We start from the raw sequence: 25,133 nt of genomic DNA, 5'->3' as shown, positions 1-25,133 counted from the left end.
ATGTGTAAAGTCTCACACAAACAGTACATGTGATTCCAGTTTCTGAGGGACCTTTTGGGCATTTTGACCACAGCGAGGTGTTCAAATCTTATTGTAACTGAGCACCCCAAATCTGACTAACAGTTTTATTAATTCCTTTATCAGACTGTGCTGTAGCAACTTTGAAAGAATCGGCTYCACTTTTAATTTCTTTGGTAACAGAGAAACACAGCAGAGGGCAATAATTTAATCTGTAGCACTTTACAAATTGATGTTCTTGTTTGTTAGTTCCTCATCGCATGTGGCATTAGACAATGTAACCCCTTTAAAAAAATAAAGTAGGTAATTATCCATAGGAAGTTGTCTCCCTGGCTTAATTTAGAGCTGTGTACTTTAAAGCAGAACACTAGGAAATTGGAGAAAAAATGGAATTCCAACCTCTAGAGGAGTCCTACTCAACCTAGAAAAATAGTAAATAAAAAGGCCCTTCACCAAACTACAACAGCAAATGTTTCATCATTAATAGAGGAGAACACGAATAATCCTAGGAAGATTTTTAGTACAGTTGCCAAACCTTGCACAGAGTTATACAGTAGCTCCGTTGAGCCATCCATTCTCCTTCCTCTCAGCAGTAATGACTTTATGGGATYCTAAATAAATAAAATTGTTGGCATTCTCCTGAACATTATTACTTCATCCTCAGTAAATGAAGCAGCACTGAATGTAACTGTAGAACCCTGATCTGTGTTTCGACTGTTTTGATTCAATTGAGCTATCTGAGCTATCAAACAGATTAGCTTAATCTGAAACTTCCACAATACATGTTTGACCAGGTCAAAATAAAATGATTTATAGAMGTGTTCCCTTTGTGTACTRACCCAATTTTAGATGTGATTAATATACGCCTAGTAAATGGACATGTGCCACGGACCTTTAAGGTAGTTTTAATTAAACCTTTACTTAAGAAAATGTRTCTTTAKCAATAAGACTTRATAAATTACATACATGTATCTAATCTTCCTTATCTAAAATCCTTGTGAAAGTAGTTGCTAATCAAGTGTGTGAGCATCTMAACACTAATGACCTKGTTGAAGAGTTTTAGTCAGATTTAAGAGCTCATCACRGAAATGAAACGGCATTGGTAAAAGTTACAAATGATATTTTCATGGCCTCAGATAATAGACTTGTGTCTGTTCTGGTCTTATTAGATCTCATTGCAATTGAAACACTTTTTCATGTCACTAAAGTACCATGACAAACAGCCGAATCTAACTACTGGCAAAAATGACAAAGGAGACGACAGGAAGCAGGAGAATGATGGTTTGTTGTTGTTTTTATTGAACAATGTGCAACTGGCTCCACCACAGGTCTCACAGCATCACACAGTCAAAATTATGAATGTCTTGAAGTTGTTTACATCCACCGCTGCCGTGCTTTTTAATGACTTATGTGAATCACTTTATTCACGTKCAATTTTAATTTTATTMAATTTTATTGTGACTTCAGATGACATGTKGCAAATTGGTGCTACTTCAATACACTGAAGTGAATTGAATCAAATCTTTCTTCCGGAGAGATTCTGGAGCTAAAACCTAAAACATGTCTAAATGGAAAGTTATAGAAGTCATTCTGTAAATTGCTTATTGGACTGGRCTTATGTGAGGCTGATTCATTTATGAACATTAATAGAACATAGCTTAATAAAACAACTCATTATATGTTCATAGTTCTCAAAATATTTTTTGCATCCCCAACATAAGTTTGATTTCCTTTCACATCTCATTAGCCGTCTTGTTTYCCCCGCTCACACAGCTCCAAATGACTTTTACTCCCTTCCGTTCTCTGTTTCCGTATCCATGCGTGATGATGTGTTTAGATGAGGCTGGTGTGGTGACATACTTCTATTTAGTATCATTATGGTTTTGATTTCATGTGACAACATTTTTTCCCTTCTCCCTTTAGTCACTTGAAAGAAAACAACAGTGCCCTCTCACTTGTTCTCCAGATATTAATTTGCCGTAATTTAATTTGGAAAACATCTCCAGCAAGTTTTCCTGGCACAACCTTTGAAGTGACAATATGAAATAATAAACCATATTAAATATAAATCACAGAGACGATGTCAGCGTAGCTGTGATTCTGATTTGATTTTAGGGGGAGAACACATGTGATTGCTCTCTTTTCCATTTCTCCCCCACCCTCTATCCCACTATTTCACCTTTAATTGAATGCGCTTCTGTTGTTGTTGCCAGCCGCCTCCTCCCACCCCCCCCACCTACTTCCTCAAGCACGTAATGCATGCAGTAAATAATTCAAATGAAATTAATTTTACAGCACCTTGTTTCCACTAAGCATGCCAACATCTGTTGTCAAGTCACAAGTTTACATTGTTGGTCATTACTTTCCACAATGAGCAAAATGTTTTATTAAAGCCCCGTGGGAGTTCCTCTTGGATCAGACAGAGACGACAGGGCTACTGACTGAACCCTCCCTGAACTCTGACAATCAAAAATTGGTAGAAGCTCTTTTGCGCCTTGATTACTGTCTCAGCTCCCCAAACAGCCTGGGACTTAATGTGATTAAGGTGCAGGACGACCTCAGTCCTTCAGGAAAATCGCTGATCACAATGAAGCAGCTATGGTGACTTTTGAAGTGATGTAGTGCTTTTGTTCAGCTCAACTGAGTAAATCTCACCTTGCTGTTTTAGAAAGRTCTGTTACATTGTGATAGTACACCATGGCTTCTAAGTCTGTTACTTTTAATTACCGCAAAGGCCAGCGAAACAAAACGATGTGATAATGAAGACATTGAAGTGTTAACTGGTTTTGTGCTATGCAGATGTAAGCACATATCTTGTCGTCCCAAAAAGTTTTGGGCCTTCTTGCTTKCCAYCATTTTACAAGGACATGTTCAGTTACCATATCAAGTCTTAAAGTATTYCCTCCATGTCTTTTAAAAATATATACTTTTTTTGCCAGAGTGAACCTTTAGGGAGATTAAATACACCTGACAAACACAATTATTTTTGAGTTTATATTTCTAATGGCAAGTCAAGTTCAACAAGAGACACGAAGACAGATATTACAGAAATCTTTAGAAACAAATGCTRCTTCAAGGCAGTGTCACCGAAAGCTCTGGGCATCCTAAACTGCTGGCAATAACATTTTTTATAAGATTTGCTGACAGTTCACACTCAAAAGAAACTAGAGTTTTATTCCTGCATTTGTTATTTTAAGCATCTCTAATTTTTGATGGTAGAGACTCATTTGCAATAAATATTTAAAAAAWTCCAACCTTAACTTGATCATCATCTTTTACTTCCTTTGATTTGACTCAGTAATTGATCATTCCTATTCAGAAATTAACTAAACAAATGTGTTCAATTGCATTAAAATGATGTAGGAGCAACCAAACTGAGGTAAAAGTTATCCAGAGACAGATTTAATATGAAGCAATTGTTACAAAAATACACTGTCTGTTTTCAGTGAGCTGCCTCAAACTGGTGCCCCTTGAGATGGTCTCCAGCCTTTCAAAGGAGGTGATTTGTTGCGATGTTTAAATTGCTAAAGACTAGTCCTATGAAGCTGCTGGTTGATCTGAGCAGGCCACGTTGCAAACACTGACAGGGAGCACCACTGATCAATACAACACCTGATGTAGAGTTCTTCTGCTGAAGAAAGTCACAGAAAGTGGTACTCTGACACCTAGAACATCAGAAACCCTAGAGCTGTCTGAATTTGGGTCGGGACTGAATTGGGAGTCTGGACTTTGAGAAKTAAAATCCTAGAATTGACAGAGGGTCCATTTTTAATTTTACTAGGACTGTGGCCATGAAATCAGACTTCTTTCTATTATCAAACTTACCAATAAATCATTAGTTCAAGTATTGAGCAAAATAAGAAAACATAATTTCATTCCCAGTTGGGAAAATAACAGTCAAAGATGTGTGTCTTTGCTTGGCACAGAATCTGTTTGTCCATGTTTTTCATGCATTTGTGTTGTACTGGTTATCATGTTTAATATTTAACATCTGGCATGACACATATAAGATTACATTTCTGATATTTTCCAGAGAAAATCATGTGCATTCACATGCATATGTTCACAYTCCAGTGTGAACAGGGTTAAACCGCACATCCCTTTTATTTGTGGTAGACACAGTTCAGGAAGTAGGCTGTTTGTTTGGACTGGTCTACATTTAAACAGCTTGCACTCACAGCCCTTCAAAGAACGGCACATTGTGTATTCATCAATTTTGGTACTCATGGGGAGAGAAAAAATAAGCAGACGGCTATACATAAATCATTAAGGCACAATGAAAAGCAAATAGAAACTATACAGAGATGCGTACACAGGCAGTCATCAGCTGTGGGACGAGTTGCAAATGTGGTCTGAAAACCTCAAAACCGACGCTTCAGTCGTGGTTGRATGAGTACGGCTGGGAAAAAAGAGGATTTAAACACTAAATTCTCTGAAGGCAGCGGCTTTCGCAGAGCAGAAGACCGAGGAGAGACAGGTTGTGGGTGTTTTTGGAAGCMACTTTACACTGAAGACTTGGCTGTAAAATGTGAAGGGACCAAAGACACACCCCTGAGGAGCTCTGAAGTGATTCTCACCACCAAGGGGCCTTGGCAGTCCTGCTGTTTCTGTGCTCTTTCAGCCCCCAAGCAGGTGACAGTGAATTGTCCACGCTCTGGGCTTTTGCCAGTAACAGATGTGCTTAGTCAAATGACTAATTGAAAACCTAAAACAAAATCAGCAGCTTGGCTATTTGGCCTGCATAATAACAGGCCTGTGCTGATAAAGAGAGCAGCAGAAAACACACACACCCCTCTCATCAGCAGCGCCATTAACAATCATGAGCAAAGATGAAAACAGCGTTTGGTTTATTCGGCAAATGAAAGCACATAACTAGATGAAGTCCCTAGAGTCCATTTCCAATTTTAATAATACATCAAGCCTAGCTGCAGCAAATGCTGCTACGTCGAAAGCCAAAGCACACCAAACTACTTACAGCTCAAGCATCGGAAGACAACTCCCAGAGCTAAGAATTTAGCAAATGCATAAAGGTACACAACATGATAGCTATTAGCTAAATTAAAAGAGCCATTACTAGAGTTGTGTGTGCAATCACTTGCCAGTTAAAGACTACAACCCGAAATTTTCCATTTCAGAAAGAAAATCTGCATGTTTGTTTCTTCCCTACCTCATCTCTTTTCTAATCTTCATCATAAATAGCATGMAGCCTGAGCTTGCCCTAAATTATGTGCATGAATAATGAAATAACGTCTAATTAAAAACTGTTGTTAAATATGCAAAAATTTAATGATAATGAGATTGCGCAATGCCTTAGAGTAAAGCATGATATAAATTACTTAGAAATGCAACTTGGCTTGACCCAAACATTGCCTTCAGAAGGTTACTTCAAATATTTGGTCAGTGGCGGCAGTGGAGTGTGTCGACAGATGCAGCAACTCTGTCTGCCTCCTATTGTTTGCCTACACATGCATACATATGTTGGTGCAAGATGTGCAATCCGTATATGTGTGTGTGTTTGTTTACATTAACATATGTGATGGGTATTAGAGGGAAGTTAAATATGCATGCAAATGCATCGATTGCCTGGATCAGTGATTCTGCCAAGGCAATACCAGTGAAAGCAACTTCTTAAAAAAGAAAGAGCACAATAAGTAATCTTAAGAATTATTATGTTGGTGGTCATAATGAAATGTTGCAAAAATAAGAACAAGAATGTAATTGCTATAATCGACACAAAGGAAACAATAAGAGACTCTAGACAGTGGACTWTAGACGTTGCAAACTGGACCACTACTACTTATTATAGTAAAACAATGTAAAGCCACTTTGTAGGGTATTCTGAAATATTGATTTGCAAATGTTTGCAAGTGTTTATATATGTGTATATATATTTATTCAATATGACAGCCAAGAAAATAGATCATCACACCACTCAAAAAAAAAAAAATATTTCTTTTTCTGTCTTATTGTGTTTGCTTCACATCATCAGTCACAGCATCTCAGTTGTCCCCTGAATAAGTTGTCTTCACAGCTATGTGGRATAATCCCTTTATGTTGCTTAAGCCAGTCAAATAAAAATAGAATTCCTCAACACATATTTACATCAGGTTTTCTAGAGGTGTGTCAGAAAGCAAGCAAATGACAGTTGGCAGATTCCAACAGACGAGAGCGGATCTATGAAGAAGAAATTAGCATGCGAAAAGAGAAAGTTTTAAGTTGGATCAATGTTGTTTTGGTAATGCAGTCGTGTCCAATCTGTYGTTTCCTTAGATGAAACTTTAATTTGCCTTTCAAGCAAAACATAAGCAAATAAATATCATCTGACGTACTTGTAGACAAGTGTGGGCCTTATAGACTCTGATTTACACAAGTGATTAACACACACCTCTTTYATTACAGCTACCTTTACCTCATTCTTTTTTCTGTACTTTCTTAACTATTGCTGATTCGCATGGCAAATGGTGCTAAWATCCAGTGGTCAATGAGTAAAAGGCAGGTTAGACAGGTGCACAGTYCAACACTGGGCATGCACACAGTTAGTCACACTAGAGGGGGAATCTRGAATCTTAAATTAACTTTATATGCATGTTTTAGTCTGTGGGAGGAAGCTCGGGTTACCCTGAAAAAGCCTCCGTATAAACKAGGGGAACATACAAACTTCACAAATAAAAGGCCTTGGACAAGATTCAAACCCTGGACCTTGTTACTGCAAGGCAAGATTGCAAACAGCAGCTCCACCATGCAGCCTTTCGTCGTCAAAAGTTTATTATATTAAGATGCATCACTGAATCATGTTTATGGAGATGAGAGTTGCAAGTCAATTGGCGGCAATAATATTCCTTAGCTTTATAAATTTCCTTGACACATGCAGAATAGAGCTGTGTTTAATATTCAGCTAAATAAGACCTCACTCTGATTGAAAGGTTTTCACTGCACATTGTCAAACATGATTGCCCCATTCCGGGCCGGCCAGCACCGGGAACGATGTGCATATTTCACTTCCAGTCAATAGGCCTCCACCGTGTTTATTAAAATTTTAACAGGACTCTGGGCTTCACAGATTCATCAGCTATTCAAAGCTACTGAACAAATCAGCTGTCAGCCCTCCTTGCATGTTTCTGCCACCCTCCGTGTCCCTGACCTTCCTGGCATGTGGAGGAAACCACTGCTTCAGATGACTCTCCTCCAAGTCTTTATGGCCAAATAAATAGCAGCATGTGAGTCTAACTGTCATACATTATGATAAGGATTGCTTTTATGCTTGAAYCATAAACAAATACTTCATTAAGAGGATGGGAATAAATCAAGTGACATTATGAGCGAAGCCAGCACACAATATGTTGTGTGAGCCTGTACTTAGAAATTTAGTTTAGGAAGAAATGCCAGTAATATTAATTMTGTGAGGAGGAACCTGGTTCACAGGATGTAAAATTATGTGGTTCTAAATATAATAAAATCAGCATGGAAACTGGGAACAGTCAACATTGCTGCTTGAATTACAAAAATAAAATGTATCCCTCTGTGTCCTWCAGGACATGTACTGCATCATCACTTTAAAAATGTCAATTTTTACTGTGTTTTGGACTGTTTCTCACAATTACCATTTTCATTTTCATGTTTCCCCACATCAAAAACATGAAAAAAAAACTTTAACAAAAACATCGAGCTCAAAACAAGCCAAACACCACCAGAAGGTGCTAAAGAGTGATGGCATTACGTTTGGAATGCCGAACTTGGGAATCGATCCATAACACAGTGGCAACTCAAACTGGACAAACTGAGCTGTGGGCCTCATAACAACATTATTATGTGTGACACTTTATTGTATATGCATCTAGGTTTGGATGATGCAAAACTTTCTGTTCTGAAAGCTTACACTTTGGATTAAAAATTCCTTATGTCYACAAAGGAGTCCAATAAATACCAGGCAGCTTAACCTAAAACCTAACAGCTTCTTATTAATTAGTTTGAATTAATTCGGTCCTTTATTGCAGTGATAAGTTTTGTAAAAAGACTCAGCACATTATATTGGAAAATATGACTTAACATAATTTTATGTTAAGTCATATTTCCATCCACCAGATGGAAACAACGTCCATTAAATCTACAGTATTGCTAAACATCTGTAAAATGTACTTTCTGCAAAGTGTATTATTAATATCATCAAAGATGACAGTATATTTCAAGAAAAGAAAAAAAACTGCAGTTATTCATCATGAATTGTATTTCCAACCACCAACTGCGTAATGAAGTAGCTCAAACCAAGTGTTGGTAGTCATCTTGATTAGTAGTGATCACAGAAAGAGAAGCTYTTTCCAATTTAAAAAAAAAATTATTTTCAAATGATTCTCAGTATTCCAAAGAAAGGTCACAAAGAATCTCTTTCTTTGTCTGGAAATCTTTATGTTCAGAAATAACTCTGTCGCTTTAATGGTCTGGCTGCTAATTACCTCATCGATTAATAGTAGCTGCATGTGTGTTTTCTCTTCTCTCAGCTGTGGCGCATTTCTTACTTTGAGGCTGAGCTTCAATTAATTGAATAAAATTTGGTTTCCATAGCTCTTCATATACAATAGATGCATATGSAATATCCAGCTTCCATGTTTTTATCACAGGACAGCCGTTTTTAGCTATCTTTTATTGTCCTCTCATGGTTGTTCTGGTGTCTTGGTTTCCCTTATCAAACGAGATAAACACGCCACTGATGTGTGATAACTTGACACAACAATGTAGTGACGTCAAACGGGCAGATACAGAGTCAACTCTGAGTCGAGAGGCCCCTTTGATGGCAGAAATGCAAGGCTACGTGGAAAACAAAGGGCTCTCTGTAAAGTAGAATGAAATGCTTGCATGTGTATTCATATATGCTCAGTGCAGAGGTAGACTTTGTGAGGTGAAGACAAAGCGGAAAAAAAGGGGGTATCTGTGTGTGACTGAGAGAAAGCGAGTGAAATTGGATGTGTGTGTGCGCACGCACAAAACTCATTTTACTCCAGTCTCAACTTACATCTTTCATTCTGCGGATGAAGTGAGTGAGAAAGTGGCAGTTCTTTTGCAAATAAAATCGGGTTCATGCAAAGCCAGTATTAATTTGGCTTTTCCGTTGGAATGAAATGTTTTTGTTTTGGGAGRAAATTGCCCTGAGCAGTAATGAATTTCCCCCCTCAGTGCTATGTGGCACCACAATTTAGCAGAGCGATAGATCACATAGGCGGACAATTTGAGCATGCATATATTCTAATAGAAAGCTGATAAATATTAAATATGCACCATTTAAAAGAGGCTTATTTTCCCAGCTTTTAGTGCAGAGAGAGCACTTTTTATTATAATGGCTGCTGGCAAAAGAAGACAGCCAGAGGAAAAAAACCACAACTAGTATTATTGAGGCCAATATTTTTTCACACTGATTTATCCAAATGAGCCTGTTAGCAAATAACATATCAGAGAGGCACTGATCATTTAGCTTTGCAAAGCTCACAGCTCCCTGGCATATGACAATACCCGCTGCTGCGTTTCAAAGCATCGATCACCCATCATCACAAACCCGTGGTGATTTTGCCGTCTTTCTTTGGTGATGAAATGTTTACACAGCCATTCTCTTGTCGTCGTTGTGATCAGCTACAGACAAAATGTGCTGCTGCTTCTCTGCTGAAACAGATCTCACTTGTCTGAGTGAGGAAAAAAGAAAAATTCAAAACGTGTCAGGCTCTTTTTTTTTTTTTGTAGCTGTTTTTGTTGTTGGAAATTAGTTTCGGACCCAAAGATGTTTTGTAATGTTTTCCCATATTTACTTTCATGTGATCTTCGTAGATAAAGGCATTTACAAATCAACTTTCTGGGCGAACAGCCTGAGTGACAGAAAAGTATTCAGAGCGGCTACAATTATTTTATTTTTGATTGTTTTTTTGTCATTTGGATTAATTTCACAGATGTATTGGAAGCACTTGCACATGAACTTGTGCTGAAACACTGATTTACAGAGGAATGAACTTGAATTTATCATGTAATTCATTTTTACAATCCAATTAGAGTACCATKCAAAAGCATTAATACCCRCACATTTTATAGGATTTCTAAGTGACAGACCAACACAAAACAGCACATATGGGGTGTGTATCTTGCAGTTTTACATATCTAAAGACTGGCATTATTGCTAATGTTAAATAGCTCAGACTCAGTCAGATTGAATGGAGAAAATCTGGCCTTTCTAACATATGAAAATACTCATTTGAGTTGTTCTAAAATGTATGCCATTGCACTCCACCGCATCCATCCTCCAGTTGTCCAACCAACCAGAAGTTTACTACCCACCTGTGGTTGGTGACAGATCCCTGGAATAACTTTACTTGGTCATTTTTATAAAGCTTTCAAAACAAGTTAAACCAGAATAAATCTATCAGAGGATAACAATGTTTTCATATCATTATAGGCGACTTCAGGAAAAGTTGGTTGACCTGACTTACCATCTAAATTAATTAAGGGAAAATTTGATAAAGTACTTGATCACTTAAATATCTGATAACTGTATACTATAATTTTATCACCTTTTCTCTGCTTTCTCCATAATTTTGATTTCTGCTTCTCTGTTTTCACCAACCATAGCCCTTCTGCACACAAATCCCACTATCTCTGTCCCTCTAAATGGTCATGATTACAAAAAGCTAAGAGTTAAATGGCATTTCAATCGTCTGGGCCATGAATGGAGGTCTGAGAGCTTCCGCAACCGTCATTTAGGTTGGTTAAATTACCATGACAAGGAGATGAGCAAATGGACATTTCATTGGCTTATCTGAGAGGAGGTTGCACTTTAAAAGAGCTTTAATGAAACCAATTATTAAAGGAATCTTCTCGTCGTCTGCTCCAAGTGCCACTTGATTGTTCTTGTTATAAACGTCCCTTTTTCCCTTGAAAGCGTTGGTTGCTATACCCACAGCTAGCCCATCTCTCTCCCTTGTATGGGGATGAGAAGGTCAATAGACTACTCTTCACAGTTCCTAGACCTTTTCCATATTTCTTAATTAGGCCAGTCGGGATGTAACAACGAAGCTGATAGTCTAGTATCTTATTCTGCTTCTGTTCATCCAAACAGACACACATGAACGTGTGAACACAAACTCACCCCATAGTAAGCTGAACTGGTTCAGTCTGACTGGATACCTGATGTTTCTCACAGATGAAGACAGACTGTGGAATGCATAGGTGATGTCTAGCTGCTTTTTACATATACGTTACACTTGACCAAAGCTGTCAGTTTGCAGTCCTTCAGTTGGCAATCCACAAACTTGACATGTGACATAGTTATACTTCCTAGGTGCCAGAAAACACATCCTCAACTTTGGGAGGAGGACGGGAAGCGCTTTTCTGTAGTGTCAGACAAAGCAAAGATGGAAAGAAACGGGCAGCAGTGGTTATCAGGGTATAAAAAGGCCATTAGAGCCGCTGACATTTTGTTCATGCTTGAAATCCTCAAGTTGTTCTACTGAGAACTAGTCGATTCAAGTACTAATTAGATATCAGAGGAGTGTCATTGCTCCAGCAGTAAGTGAGCATGTGTGTAAGGTCTGTGCCAATGTGGGTAATGTTCCTCCACAGCCTGCTTATTTCAAGATTTTTTTGTCCTAACCACTGCTGCACTATAAGTCATAAACCTAACAAGCAGGACACTGGGAGAAAACAAAGTTTGGGAATAAATATATCACCAGACAGACTCTATGAATAATCTCAGCTTCCACTTCGCTGAACTTTCCGTCTTGCATAATTCCACGTTTTTCCTCCCCTTTCCAAGCTATTGTGTTCTGAGAAGCAGTTTGAAGAGAAAACTGTTTTCGCTCAGGACACCGTCTCCAGTCATTTGTTCAAGACTCATAAAGTGGTTAGCATGAGACAATGCACTGCATTTTTGACAATGCGCTGTAATTTCAGCTGTCTCAAAAATTAAGTTTAAACGATGGCTGAGTGTTGGTGTGGCTGAAGGTGAAAATTCTTGCTTTAATATTTTCTTTTCCATTTGTTGACCAGTTTCCCCTCACCTAATCATTTTTGCAGTGTCCCTCCACTGAAAACATAGAAATAAAATAAAAAAATTATAAAGATGTAGCACTTATTTCAGAATATTTCAACAGTTGGATAGCAGTGCAATGACACTTTTATCTACCTAAGAGAGGCAGAAAAACACATTAAGTTGAAATAAAAGCTTAAAATGTTGTTTTACAAACTATAATCTTTTTGTACCAAAGCTTGTAGCTGTTTGCCTTCCTGCACAATTCAGTTCAGCTCTCATCTCTCTTCAGTGCTTCATCTAGGAATTCTCCCATTAAGCTTGATTTCTCCAGTTGAATTTTAACCGGGCCAATCAGCAAATAGAAGGAGGAGTTGTGAATGATATCATCAATTTCCTGTGCTATTTTTGTATAGAGCTGTAGCTTGGCAAAGGCAGCGGAGGAAGTGAATGAAGCAATTCAGCTGTGTTGGTCATTGCTTCCTGATATTGAGCAATTAATGTTGGAGCAAGAGGAATGCATAAGACATATTATGGCCCTACTCAAAACAGGGTTGTTTACGGCGCACGTAATTTCGCGTAAACTTCATCAAACAAGGGACTGGCGTTTCACCAGGCTTGCATTCACACAGTTTTTGTTGTCACACAAAATACCATGAGACATTTACAGAAAAAAACTGGCCAAAAATTATACCAAATAAATGTGATATCTTCACTGCTATGACAACTTGAAGACTTTTGATTATGCATAAATGTACCAGTTAATGAACAATAAACCAGTTAATATTGTTCTAGCAATATCTATACATTAAGTCCCCCCCTGCATAGCATGAAAATATGCAATATTTGCAGTAATAACGTGATACTTCATTGTACAAAAATAAAAAAGTATATAATGAAGTTTTAATGTTATAACTCAGTTTTTCATTTATTCTACAATTCCAGAGTGTCAGGCCTTTGTGTCTTTTGTTTAATTTATGTACCTGCTATTTTAGGCCTTTTAGAATAGCTGGAATTCTGGGATATCTCATTYCATGTCTCACAATGTGACGTTCATTAAAGCTGTGTAAAAGCTGCCTCTGCCTCCACCTCATTGGCTTCAAGTGTAATAACTGACAATCAAGTGATTTCGAGCCATTTCGCATTGCATGCAGGTACGTTAAACTGGCTTTCCTTCAGCTCAACATAAAGAGCGTGTTTGGCAATATGGCATGGTAATATGATTCATCTTTGATGGCTTTCAGAAAACACCATAAAATAAATTCAGGTAATGACTCAGATGTCATTAAGAGAGTGAGCTGATGGTGCAGTTAAATGGATGAATGCATGCYTGTATTATTTGCACTATGTGTTAGATCTATGATAGCAATTATGCTTTTATTTCCACTGTGCTGCACCAAGTGTGGTTCTCAGCTTCCATCAAGTCATTAAGTCGGAGTTTAGACAAGGAAGTAACTGATTTCTATGTGTGTGGTTGCCACTTTCCCTCCAAGTTTACTTTTTGTATTAAATAGGTTGTTGGTTTTATTCATTTTATGTAGTGTCTAGAAAAATTGTTTCTGTTCCTAATCATTTTCACTTTTTGTGATGTGAAAACATTAAATATYGTTATTATAATCAAATTTACTGTGATGGACCAACAGTGGTTCAAAATCATAAAGTAGAAGGAAAGTGATGCATAGTTTTGAAAAAAATTCTGCAAATCTCTCAATAAAGATTATTTTTCAGATTTACATCATTTGAAAAGTGGCATGCACATGTACTTCAGAAGTTCATTTCTGGTCTCATCTGACTCATATCTTTTCATCTGTGTCCCTTATTTGACAAACTACTCCACTTGAACTGAAGATCTCTGCAGCGCATTCAGAAAAGCCGCGGGCATCCAGCTGCTTCTTTGATTAATGCTTCCCTTGGGTAGATTTGTAGCTTTGTGTTCGTAGGTTTTAAGTTTTTGCTAAACTCTTTTCATTTTTAAGATAGGCTGAATTGGACTGAGTCAGATGTTCAACTCACAGGATATTGTTTTGACCCAACCCTGCTCTCTTCTTTTTCCTATCCCTGACCCTTTATTTGTGCTCCTTGGTCGTAATGTTTTGTTTACTAATATTCACTACCAAACTTCAAGGTAAGAACACAATTTTACATCCATCCATCCATTTTCTTTACACCCTTGTCCCTTATTGGGGTCGGGAGGGTTTGCTGGTGCCTATTTCCAGCTAACGTTCCGGGCGAGAGGCGGGGTCACCCTGGACAGTTCGCCAGTCTGTCGCAGGGCAACACAGAGACACACAGGACACACAACCATGCACACACACACTCACACCTAGGGACAATTTGGAGAGGCCAATTAACCTGACAGTCATGTTTTTGGACTGTGGAAGGAAACCGGAGTACCTGGAGAAAACCCACGCATGCACAGGGAGAACATGCAAACTCCATGCAGAAAGACCTGGGCCAGGAATCGAACCCAGAACCTTCTTGCTGCAAGGCAACAGCTCTACCAATTGCGCCACTGTGCAACCCCACAATTTTACACTCAGGTTAAATTTACATTCTTTTTGTTAGGTAACTAGATTTTCACCAGATTTTATTTAGTTTAGTAAAAGAAGTTGAATGTATGCACAAAACACTTTTTAGAATATTTTTATTTTTTATTATTTAATTGAAAATTATATGCATTTTCCCTTCCAGACGTAAAATTACTTTCAATAAAAATAAAAAATCTAAATATATATTTAAATATTTGGTTTATGTCTGATTAATCAAACTGCACTGTATAATTTTATTTGTTTGCTCTAATTCAGACTTTCTGAATTACAGCAAACGGCTTTATCTAAACGGTAAGCGTAAAGCAAGCATAAGGATTTATCCTCAGAGACTGTACAATAATTCAACACCACTTTTTAATGCTGTAATATGCAGTTTGATGTGAGCTAATTTCAATATATAAGGTGACTGCAATATGAATACGCGCCAAATTGTGAAACGTGCATGCATGTATTTCCATATCATATACGTGTACATCCATGAATGTCTGTTGTGCTTGCATGCTTGTGTATGCACATCTCTTTCTTTGCATGCCTCTCTCTATGTGTGCTCTGTATTGTGTTCATTCAGTTCCTTGGAGGACGTGACCTGTGTGGGTAAGGACAGTGTTAACGGAGGCAAATTGGGAGGAGGCCAGCATTCTCATTAGCAGGGCAGATGTGAGGTCGCTCTGACCAGATTGCTAGCCACTTCCTTAAAAAAACATCTCACCAATGGCCTGGCGTGAGATTTACAGAGGGGGAGCTGGGGCATGGAAATGTCCTGTGTTCCTGACATATTGTGAGTAGCCACCAGACAGGGGGAAGCCAGCAGTGTCAACCCACCTCAGAGGCCAATGAACACTGCCGCCCCACTCCCCCATCCCTCCCCTTCTCCGCAACAACATCCTTGAACAAGAACGATTCAAAAATAACACAAGCGGAAAACGGCAACGAGGTGCTACTTTATCCCTCCTGGACCCCTCCTGGGATGATTAGCAATCCAAACCGAAAGAGAAAAAGACAGAAAGGAGACGGAGGGGAGAAGAGGTGAGCAAAAGAGAGAATAAAGGACAGGCATGGAACCAATTTCACCACAATTTTCATCCCTTTAGAGATGCTTGTTCATGAAAGACCATTAGAACAACAGATTAGATAATTACAGACCGAAGGCCAAATCGTGATCTCTAGGTTTTTTTTTTCTCTCTCTCTCTCTCTTTTCATTTTCTCCGATGGGAATTCAAGATGGCTGCTGGTTTCATGAGCATGTGAGGTGATATTTCGATGAGGGCCCGAAATTGGCTTTTAGTAAAATGTGAAACATGCTCTGCACTTTTAAGAGCAATTAATTAATCATGTTGAGCTCCATCTGCTCTTTAATATTACATTTATAAAACAGAGAATGTTTAGCCTGCATGTTGGCCAGATTTAAGGTGATGTAGTGACCGATAATTAAACAAAACACCAATGAGTCACTCTGAAGTGGCTAAGGGCATAAAGATAAATGCCGCCTTCTCTGTGGGTTATAAGCACTCACTCAAGCAGCGGGGGGAAAGGGGAATTGCTTAGCAGTGTAACAGCGCTAATGGCTGTGCATGCATGTTTGCGTGCGTCTGTGAGACACCAGCTAGAATTAGGTAGACGGGTCACACTCTCAAGCATGGAGCAAGTACACGGAAAAGAGGGGTCAAGGGCGAATAATACACTCAGCCCCTCTTTTTGAGATGACAAACACGCGCTCCTGCCAGAAGGGAACCATTAAAAATAATTTACACAAGCTTTATGTTGGCTGAGCTCTTTTTGATGCAGTGTTTCCCCTGGTAATTACGGCAATGGCGCAGCTCCAGCCATATGGCCAACCGGGCAGTGGGCCGTGAGGCTCAGGAATACCTGGGTGGTTAATTAAGAGCTGTTGCCAGGGCCATAGGAGGCCAGTCTCAGATCTTCCATTGCCCCCTTCAACAACACCACCACCACCAGCCACTGCAAACACTTTCACTTCCTCCTAAAGCAGACCCTCCACTGTGACCCACTGTTGTCTCAACTCACACAAAAGCAGCCGCCACCAGGGACAGGGAGAGGCCACCGGTAATTATTTGAAATAACATCCCCCGAGCTGAGGTGGGAGAAAAACTGCGTACTCTGTTGTGTTTACGTCTTCAAGTGCCGGGTTGTGTTCACGTTCGCATTAGGTGTGCACACAGAGAGCTGAGCTTAAAAAGGTCAGCGTTCCCACCGTCCTTCTTTAGTACGGATAATGCTTCTTTCAAATGGAGGACAGCATAGCCCATATTTTTTATAAATACCTCATTTTGCATGCAGACGTTTGCTCTACTTCACTCGCCGCCACCGGACCAATTCGAATAAACTATTCTCTGTTGCCACAGAGCACTTGCCTTATTTTTGATAGACGTGTGCATATATTACTGACTCTAAACAGAAAGTGTACATTTACAGCTCCGGGATTAACAMAAATCTAAATGAACTTTGATTGTAAAGGTATCATAATAAATAATAAATCTTTGTGGCACATCTTTTTACATAGTCAGAGATAATGCAGATTGGAAATTTATTGTAGGCTAAAACCATGTTTAAACTTTGACGTTGGTTCTAATATTTGCAAATACCCAAGTCTCTAAGAATAAAAATAATCTAAAATGAGTATTCTTCTTTTATCTATTGACCCCAATGTGTTGTCATGGTCTGTGTTGTTATAACATACAGCTTTGACCTTGGCTGAGGCCTCCAGTCTAAACATATTAATATTCATAAAAGCACTATCACTTTATCAATCTGCTAAACAGAGCTTTTATACAGTATAATGAAGCAATAATGAGAAATTTTCTCTTGTTAAAATGTCATTTATGTAATGAATAAAAGATGATGGCTTCAGCTGTCTCTGCTTTGTTCTCAATCAAGACTTTTCTCTTTTTTTCTCTCATTCTGRCCTGTACACTAACAATGGCGTCACTGGCAGACATTGTCCCGATAATCAGTCGAAATTGCTTCATGTTTCCACTGTATAAACAATCATTAGGATGTTGTTTTGTTCATTCGTTTCGCCTCAGCCTTTCATTTGTGAACAGTGGCTGCAACAAAAACATTGACAGCTTCTAATCTAAATCTGTGATAGTTCAAAATGTCCTGATTGTGACAGCATAGCAAGGCAAATACATTTGCGACTGTGTCTTTGCGTGCGTGTGTTTATCCCCCGGTGTATTTATATGTGTGTGTGTGTGTGTGTGAGAGCGAGAGTAACCCCCTGCTGACTCGCCTTCCTCATCTCCATATTCCTTTATGGGAAATGTAAATGGATACATGATTATCTTTACACGACCCAAGCAGGAAATGGGAGCCTACCCTTCACTGTGACTAAAGAAGAGAGGAAAATGTTATGGTACACATTATAAATGATTTATGGGTGTCGAGTATGGCATCTTTTCCTTGATAACCTCTCCTGTGTGTTTTACGTGCTCACTTTTCAACTCGGATCCAGCGAGGTCCCAGCGGTGCAGAGTTCTCTCCCTGTACCATTCCGCACAATAAACAGCATTATCTGTCTGCCTGTCCGCGTTCTGTTTACAGCCGTTTACTCTCACCCGGGTATCTTATGGTAATAAATCCCAGTGAGTGAAAGAGGGGTGATATACTTGATGCTGAATAATTGGTCATTTTGGTTGCAGACTCCCCTGCTTCACATTAAACTGATAATGAAGGCCTGCTGAATATGGTGATCAGCGTGGAGTGTGTGTTGGTTGCAGGCCTTCGTGTGCATCTGTCATCTGCATGCGCGMGTCAGATCAAGTATGTGTAGTGCCGAGGTGTCTCCTGAGTCAGGGATTATTGCTGATAGATTATTTCTTCAGCCCCCTCGTTATCACTGGATCAAACAGACATGTGACCTGCACTTCATCACTCTATTCATCCTCCTCTTAAACTGAGCTCTGGAGACCTGCAGGGAGAGCTGCTGGAACTGAATATWTGAGACCAGGCGGTGTAATACTGCTGCACTGGGACCGTTATGCATAATTACGAACCCTTGCTAGGACTCTGTGTAGTATATTTCAGAAGAACGGTAAGTTTTGTTACTCTAGAAAACATTTTTGAATACTCGACTGAGGGGGAAAAGTGTTGAATATGTTTTTTTTTCATCCATTAAAGAGGTTGAAGTCAGCATCATTAATCCATGTCGGTGCAAGAATGATTTTGCCTAATTCATTGTCTTGTCATGACTTTTGGCTTTGTACTAATTTTGTTTGTACTGTTTTTGAAATGTTATGTCGTTGATGTATTGTTTAAACATTTAGTCTTAATTATCTGTATTTCTTAGTTTTTCATTTATGTTGATCATCTTTTTTCCCTTCCATTTGCTTCATGTTCTTATCATCACAGCTAACCCTGATGGTACCAACCTACCTTAAAACTCTGTGCAGGTTTTATTTCTCTATGTTTCCTATTTGTGTTTTTGCTTCCCTGTTTTCCACACAGGAGCAACATGTTGTTCCACATAATTTCTGATTCCTCCCATGGTMTCCTCCGTGTGTATTTATAAGTCTTAACTCATTCTTAWTACATTTCCACAAAATAATTCTCTCTCCCTCCTCTGTTGAAATTCATCCAATCTGAAAAATACGACCAGCCTATAAAAAGATTTTTCAGAACGAAGTCCTTACACAGGAAGTCYACAAATGTTGTTGCAAAACATACTGATGACATTGGTTACAGGTGTACTTCTAGACTTCTGAGTGTTTAGGAAATCTCTTTTSGGGCTTCAGTCCATAAAACATAATATGTTCCAAAAACCTGCTCTGGCTATGGGTTCCTCAAAAGAGTTCTGATAGAAAAGTCAATAATTAGACTTTTCCAGGAGTCATTAAGCAGAGAACTTGAGAAAGACTTGTATTTTCAGCAGGGAGATATAGTTTTTACATTAAATCGTCGAATAATGCCAACAACCAAAATGGCTACTACGCCCACTCAAAAACGGAGACTAATGCTGAAGAGAAAGCATGTTGAAAATGTAGTTTTCTCTTCAGCAGAAAATTTGACCAAGTCAGTAAATCCTTGGGAAAAATGGTCTGATCAAATGTGACTAAAATATAGCTATTTTTGATGTTTGATTAAACAAAAAAAAAATTACCCGTTTCTAATTTTTGGAGGAGAAATTTCACTGTACATCACCTCAAAAAATATTGTTTCACAAGTGAGGACAAATACAACCGTGATTTTCTTTTAGATGAGACAAAGCTGCTGCAATGTCCCAGTCAATCTTGTGATTTAAACGCAACTGAAAAACTACAGGAAGAAGCTCCAGAAACCTTCTGAATTTGAAGACAGTTTTTCATGTTTGTGTGTTGATGTTTTAACAAACAAAAAAGGCTTTGCTACTCAGAATTGAACCCATTTCAGCAAAAGTGTGTTCAGTACGTTTTCCTTTTGTAAATATACTGTACGTTACTTCACACAGCTTAAATTGTGTTTGCTAATCACAAATATCTATTGTGAATTTTAATTKAAGAAAAAATATTGACGTTTTAAATACTTATTTKGTCTGCTCTATGATAATGATTGCACCAACGCTGAATGTTTGAAGAGGCCTGTCCTTTTAAAATGTTATTTTCATCTGTCTCATCCGGCTCTGGCCTCTACTGTCCAGACTCATGTTCCAGCCGCTGTTATTATGTGATATTGTCGTCACCTGTCCTCATTACTAGTTGAAGGACAGGCCCTTTGATGCTCATTAGTGAGCGCCCCAGTGTCAGCAGTACAGACTAGTCATAGTGAGGCGGTGGGAGCTGCGGCAATGGGAGCCACTGTGTCAGCCAACCTGTGTATACCGTGACAGCGGTGACACCCAGCCAGTGCCGCTTTTGTCAAGGGCCCCTAACGAGGTCATCACTGTCCCCGAGACAGAGGTCAACCTTACATTTGACCCCCGTCCCTCCCCACACTGTAATGTCAACAGCTCCTTCCGTCACCTGGCCCGMGGTGCAGTGGCGCCACTCTCCCTCTCTGGCTGCTGGCATGCCGAGCTGTCACACAAGTGGGCAGCGTGTGTGGAAATCAAGGTGGGCTGATGTCTTTTAATGAGACAGACGTAGAGCCTCGCTAATGTCCCCGCCTTCGTTAGGCAGGACCCAGCTGCAGCCTGTCAGCCCCCTTGTTATGCTCGGCCCTGGTGGGACGGCTCGGCACGGCAACCCGGCTGTCGTTCTGTCTGTCTGTCTATCAGTTGGTCAGCTTCTCTCTTCACCTCCCTTGGTGGACCTCAGTCTCCAGGGTGGGAAATGAGCTCWGCCTGCCTGATGGCGCTGCACTGCGTGTCAGGGGCTGTTCTCTCTTCTGCTGTTTTCCCTTGTTCCTGGAAGGTGGTTTGCTAATGATTCTCCAGCAGGGCTTTGGGGCGCTCCACGGCATTTTGTTTCCTGATTAGAATGCAGCGGCGGCCTTTGTCAACAGTGGTGTCAGCCGCTGTAAGGACAAACCATTGTTACCAGGAGCATAATTAAATCTGTTTCCTGTGAATCTGCCACCTGTGTTGACCAGGTACTCAGGGATACAGAAAGCTGTTTTGCCTCCCAGTCCATGTTTTTTATTTGTTCTCCCACCTCCTGCTAACTCTATTTTTGTTGCTATTAATGCATGACGTTAAGGGACTTTTTTGCTATGAATCTGCAATAAATATAAACGAATTTATATTAGTTTTATAGTGACTATTAAGTTTTCTTTAATATTAASTGGATTTTTTTCAATTAAATTGCTAAGTTGTAGTCCAGTAAAATCATAAATGTGTAAATTAAAATGCACACATTTAAGTGTACTTTTACTGATTCATTTTCAGTTTTTTGCACAAAAGCGTTGATATTGCATTTGTTATAAAGCTTTTAAACACAGTGCAGTTATCTGTCTCATCAGATACACAGTGACATGTGAGCGCTTGCAAACCACACCATTAAAGCAACAACAGTCCCTGGGATATGGACTGGTCAAAAATTAATTGGCCCCATGGCTGTTTGAAAGTGCATGAAATAAGAAGAAAAAAAACAACTCCGTGGAGTGTATCTAGATCTCCCACATAAAATATGTCAATTTTGTGCGCTGATGCCAGTTGAGCAATAATGACCCCATGGTGTTGTAGTATAGTGTGACAACACAAATGACACTACACTGTGTGCTAATGACACGGGATGTAGTCACTGGGTAAACATGGCAATTAAACAACAGTCTCAGACTGAGTAGGGCACACATAGAACCTTCACAGACCCCATTGTGTCTTTGTCTTTTGCTCTCTCTTTCTCTTTCTGTCTCTCTCCCTCTCTCTGCAAGACATTTGCATGCTGGAGGCATAATTGGCTGTTCTCATGGCGGCAGTGGCAGTATTCCTAGAATGAGGACATCTCAATGCACCTCACACGTCCTCACTGTCACAACGCTCGCTGCTGAAAGCCTTCCTGACACAAACACAGCAACACAGAACGCTCCCACAATGGCAGCCATGTCTGCTCCCACTCAAACTACACCCTGTGACAAGAAGGAGCTGAACTAAGCACATTTCTCTTCCTCTCTTGCAGTTTCCAAAGTTCAGGATTACCGTCAGCATGCAGGAGCTGTGCTGAAGAAGTTTTTTTTTTGTTTTTTTTCTCTCTGAGAAGCCTACGTGAGAGAGTTTGGAGGGTGACAGCCTCGCTGTAGCAGTTTGCAAGAGGAAACTCATGTTAAGTTTAGGCATGTAGGCACATTTGAACATAGAGTCAAACATAAATGCCATGACTTACATGCAATTTCGTTGTATGTCGGATGGAACCTTGAGTTTTTATCAACTAGAACGAAACAAAAATGTATTACGTGTCTTAATACAGAAAGCATRACTAATTTTTAATTCCAGTTTGCMCTAATGTTAACCTTAATTACATTTTCACTCCACATTTGATAAGAAGTGGSATATGTTGAGATGACAATGTGCAGGGAAAATAAATATTGAACATGTCATGTTTTTYTCAGTTAACATTTCAAAAATGACCATTGGCTTGAATAACATTCCTAAAGCACCCAGACARAAAGAGAAAGTACACTTGACATAATAAATAAAATGGCARAGAGTAAAAAAATATGAAACACATACATTAAAGAAGTGGCAAAAAGCACCAAATGCCAAGAAATGCTAGAATATGTTATTATGTAGAAAGCAGTCTTACTCTCTGTCAATTGAAACAAACAAATGCTGGTTTAGTCCGAACTGATAGGCTTTGAAAATGTTATCCATCATCAAAGTATCACACAACAAGCATCACAAAACACAGGGCTCTCCCAAGAACGTTTTAATGTTATGGCAACAAATCGTTGGTGGCACTGTTCCACATGGCTTCAAAATGTTTGGATGTCACAGTGAGCACAGTTAGGGGTTATTATTACAAAGATACATTATTGCACTATAAATCAGGCATGACCAGGTGCTCCTTACAAGGTTTTAGACAGAAGTGTAAAACGACCAATCGGAACAGTTGTCAAAGAACCAAGGACTTCTTACGAAGAGCATCAGGAAGGTGTGGAATTAGCTGAAACTAAACTTTCCATGAAAACCATAAGTAATATAGGCAACTGTAATATCCCAAATGCCCATTCACCACACAAGATTCAACTATTAAAGAAAAAGGTTTGCTACAGAGCATTTTAACCCAATGCTGGGAGTGTCCAATCTGATCAAAAGAGATTTCAGATCTTATTGGTATCTCTACAGCTTTCAATGTACATCACTACACACACAATCCTGTGATGGACGRGCGACCACCTCTCACTCCTCTGGAGAAAGGCACCAGCTCCCCCATAACTTAGCAAAAATAAGTGGGTATAGACAATGGCAACAACACCAACAACACCATACAAACTTTAGAAGGGAAAACATCAGGTGGTTTATTCAGCATACAGTATTGTTATTGAACAATAATTTCTTTATATATTACTACAATACTTGGATTGCTATAGAGATCGAGTGGAATTTTATGTCAGTCACTTCAGTTACACACAGAATCATTTTCGATTTCCGTATTAGCAAATATACTAGTTAGCTACATTTGACTTAGTGGAGAGCCACAGATGCTCCCAATACAGGGCAGGGATCCTGAATYAACATGAATTCAGTATCCCTAACCTGGTTTTGTTGTCCCTGCCAAACCCTTGCTTCATTCACCCGCCAATCAATTAGCATTTATGCAGAAAACAGCCCCATAACTGTCAAATGCCCCAATTTTAAATCAACAGGATCAAGAGGTGTTGGGTCTAAGTTTAAGTCTAATTATTTTATTTTCAGTGATTGTCTCTTTGAAGTGACATTCTTATTTCTGTTTTCATTTTTAAAGTGCTWCAACCTGAACAGTCATGTCATCTTCTACCAGAAAGACATTTTTTTAGCAAGGTTTGTGTGTTTCTTTCTTACAAACATTTAATAATACATTCTGTGTTTAGTTTTACCCCTGGGTGTTGATAGAGAAATAAAGTTTTTTGGCAACTGGATGAATGACTGTTGATGACAGTGGGATATCATTCATGTTAGGTTTGACATTATCCATCAAACCACAGCATACTCTTGTGAACAAACAGTCTTTTTAAAACTGTAAATGGACTCAGTCAAAATGGATGCTGGAGCCCAGTGAAGGCTTAAATCATCTCTCTGTTGAGCTCAAAAGAGAAGCGTTGAAGCCAGAAAATAGAAGAGTCAGGCTGATGGATTCTGGCACAAACACATTCCCACCTTTCCAATCTTATTTTCGTCTCCTGCCCTCTGTCTGGTTCCCTTGCAGGAGCTTAGTGTACTTTTTGTGTCCCAGTGCGTACAAAGTCTATCAGAATGCGTTTGTTTCAGGGAGCCCCCTTTCACTTTCAAAGGGTTAAACAGACCATTCACGGGCCTGTCAACATTCCCTGGCCCGCCTCACGGAAAAGTCTGCTCGAGTTTTGTTCCTGATCAACACTTGTCTCTTCAGTCCGTTGTTGCTCGCGTCGTGTAATATCCATGACAATCGTGTTGGGCTTTTCAGGGGGCTCTGTATCACCCATTCTGTGGGGCCACTTTCAGGCCATAAAGGGCTTTATTTGTGTGGATTTGAAAGAGTCATGTGAAGTGCCCTCGGACTGGAATCCTCTTCAGTAGGTCACTACTGTCTCAGTAGGCTTCCCACTCACAAGTGGTCATCAGTACTGGCTCCATATTCTTATGAAACATCATTGCTAATACAGCAAAARTCCTAATGGTCCTTTGAAAAGGTGCCCTGCATGTAGTACTAGACAGAAACTTCAGAGGATACTCGGTAATTAAGCTACACCATAATAATGTTCAGAAACAAATCAGTCTCATTATTATCCAAAATGAATCTCAAATTCTCAACATTAATCTGGAGAATGCATTATTTCATTAAGTGTTCGTTAATGGATGTATGTTTTGAATCCACACAAAATTTGCCACTTCACTTAATAATAGTAAAAAGAATCAACAATAGCTGGTCAGCTAATAATAAAAATTGTCTCTTAATTACTTACCTTAATACATGTTTACCAAAGAATAATTAACTTAAAGATAACAGTCCGATTTCTTTTAG

This window comes from Poecilia reticulata, linkage group LG3, assembly GCF_000633615.1.
Source record: "Poecilia reticulata strain Guanapo linkage group LG3, Guppy_female_1.0+MT, whole genome shotgun sequence".
NCBI lineage: Eukaryota > Metazoa > Chordata > Actinopteri > Cyprinodontiformes > Poeciliidae > Poecilia > Poecilia reticulata.
Note: the sequence above shows the minus strand (reverse complement) of the source record.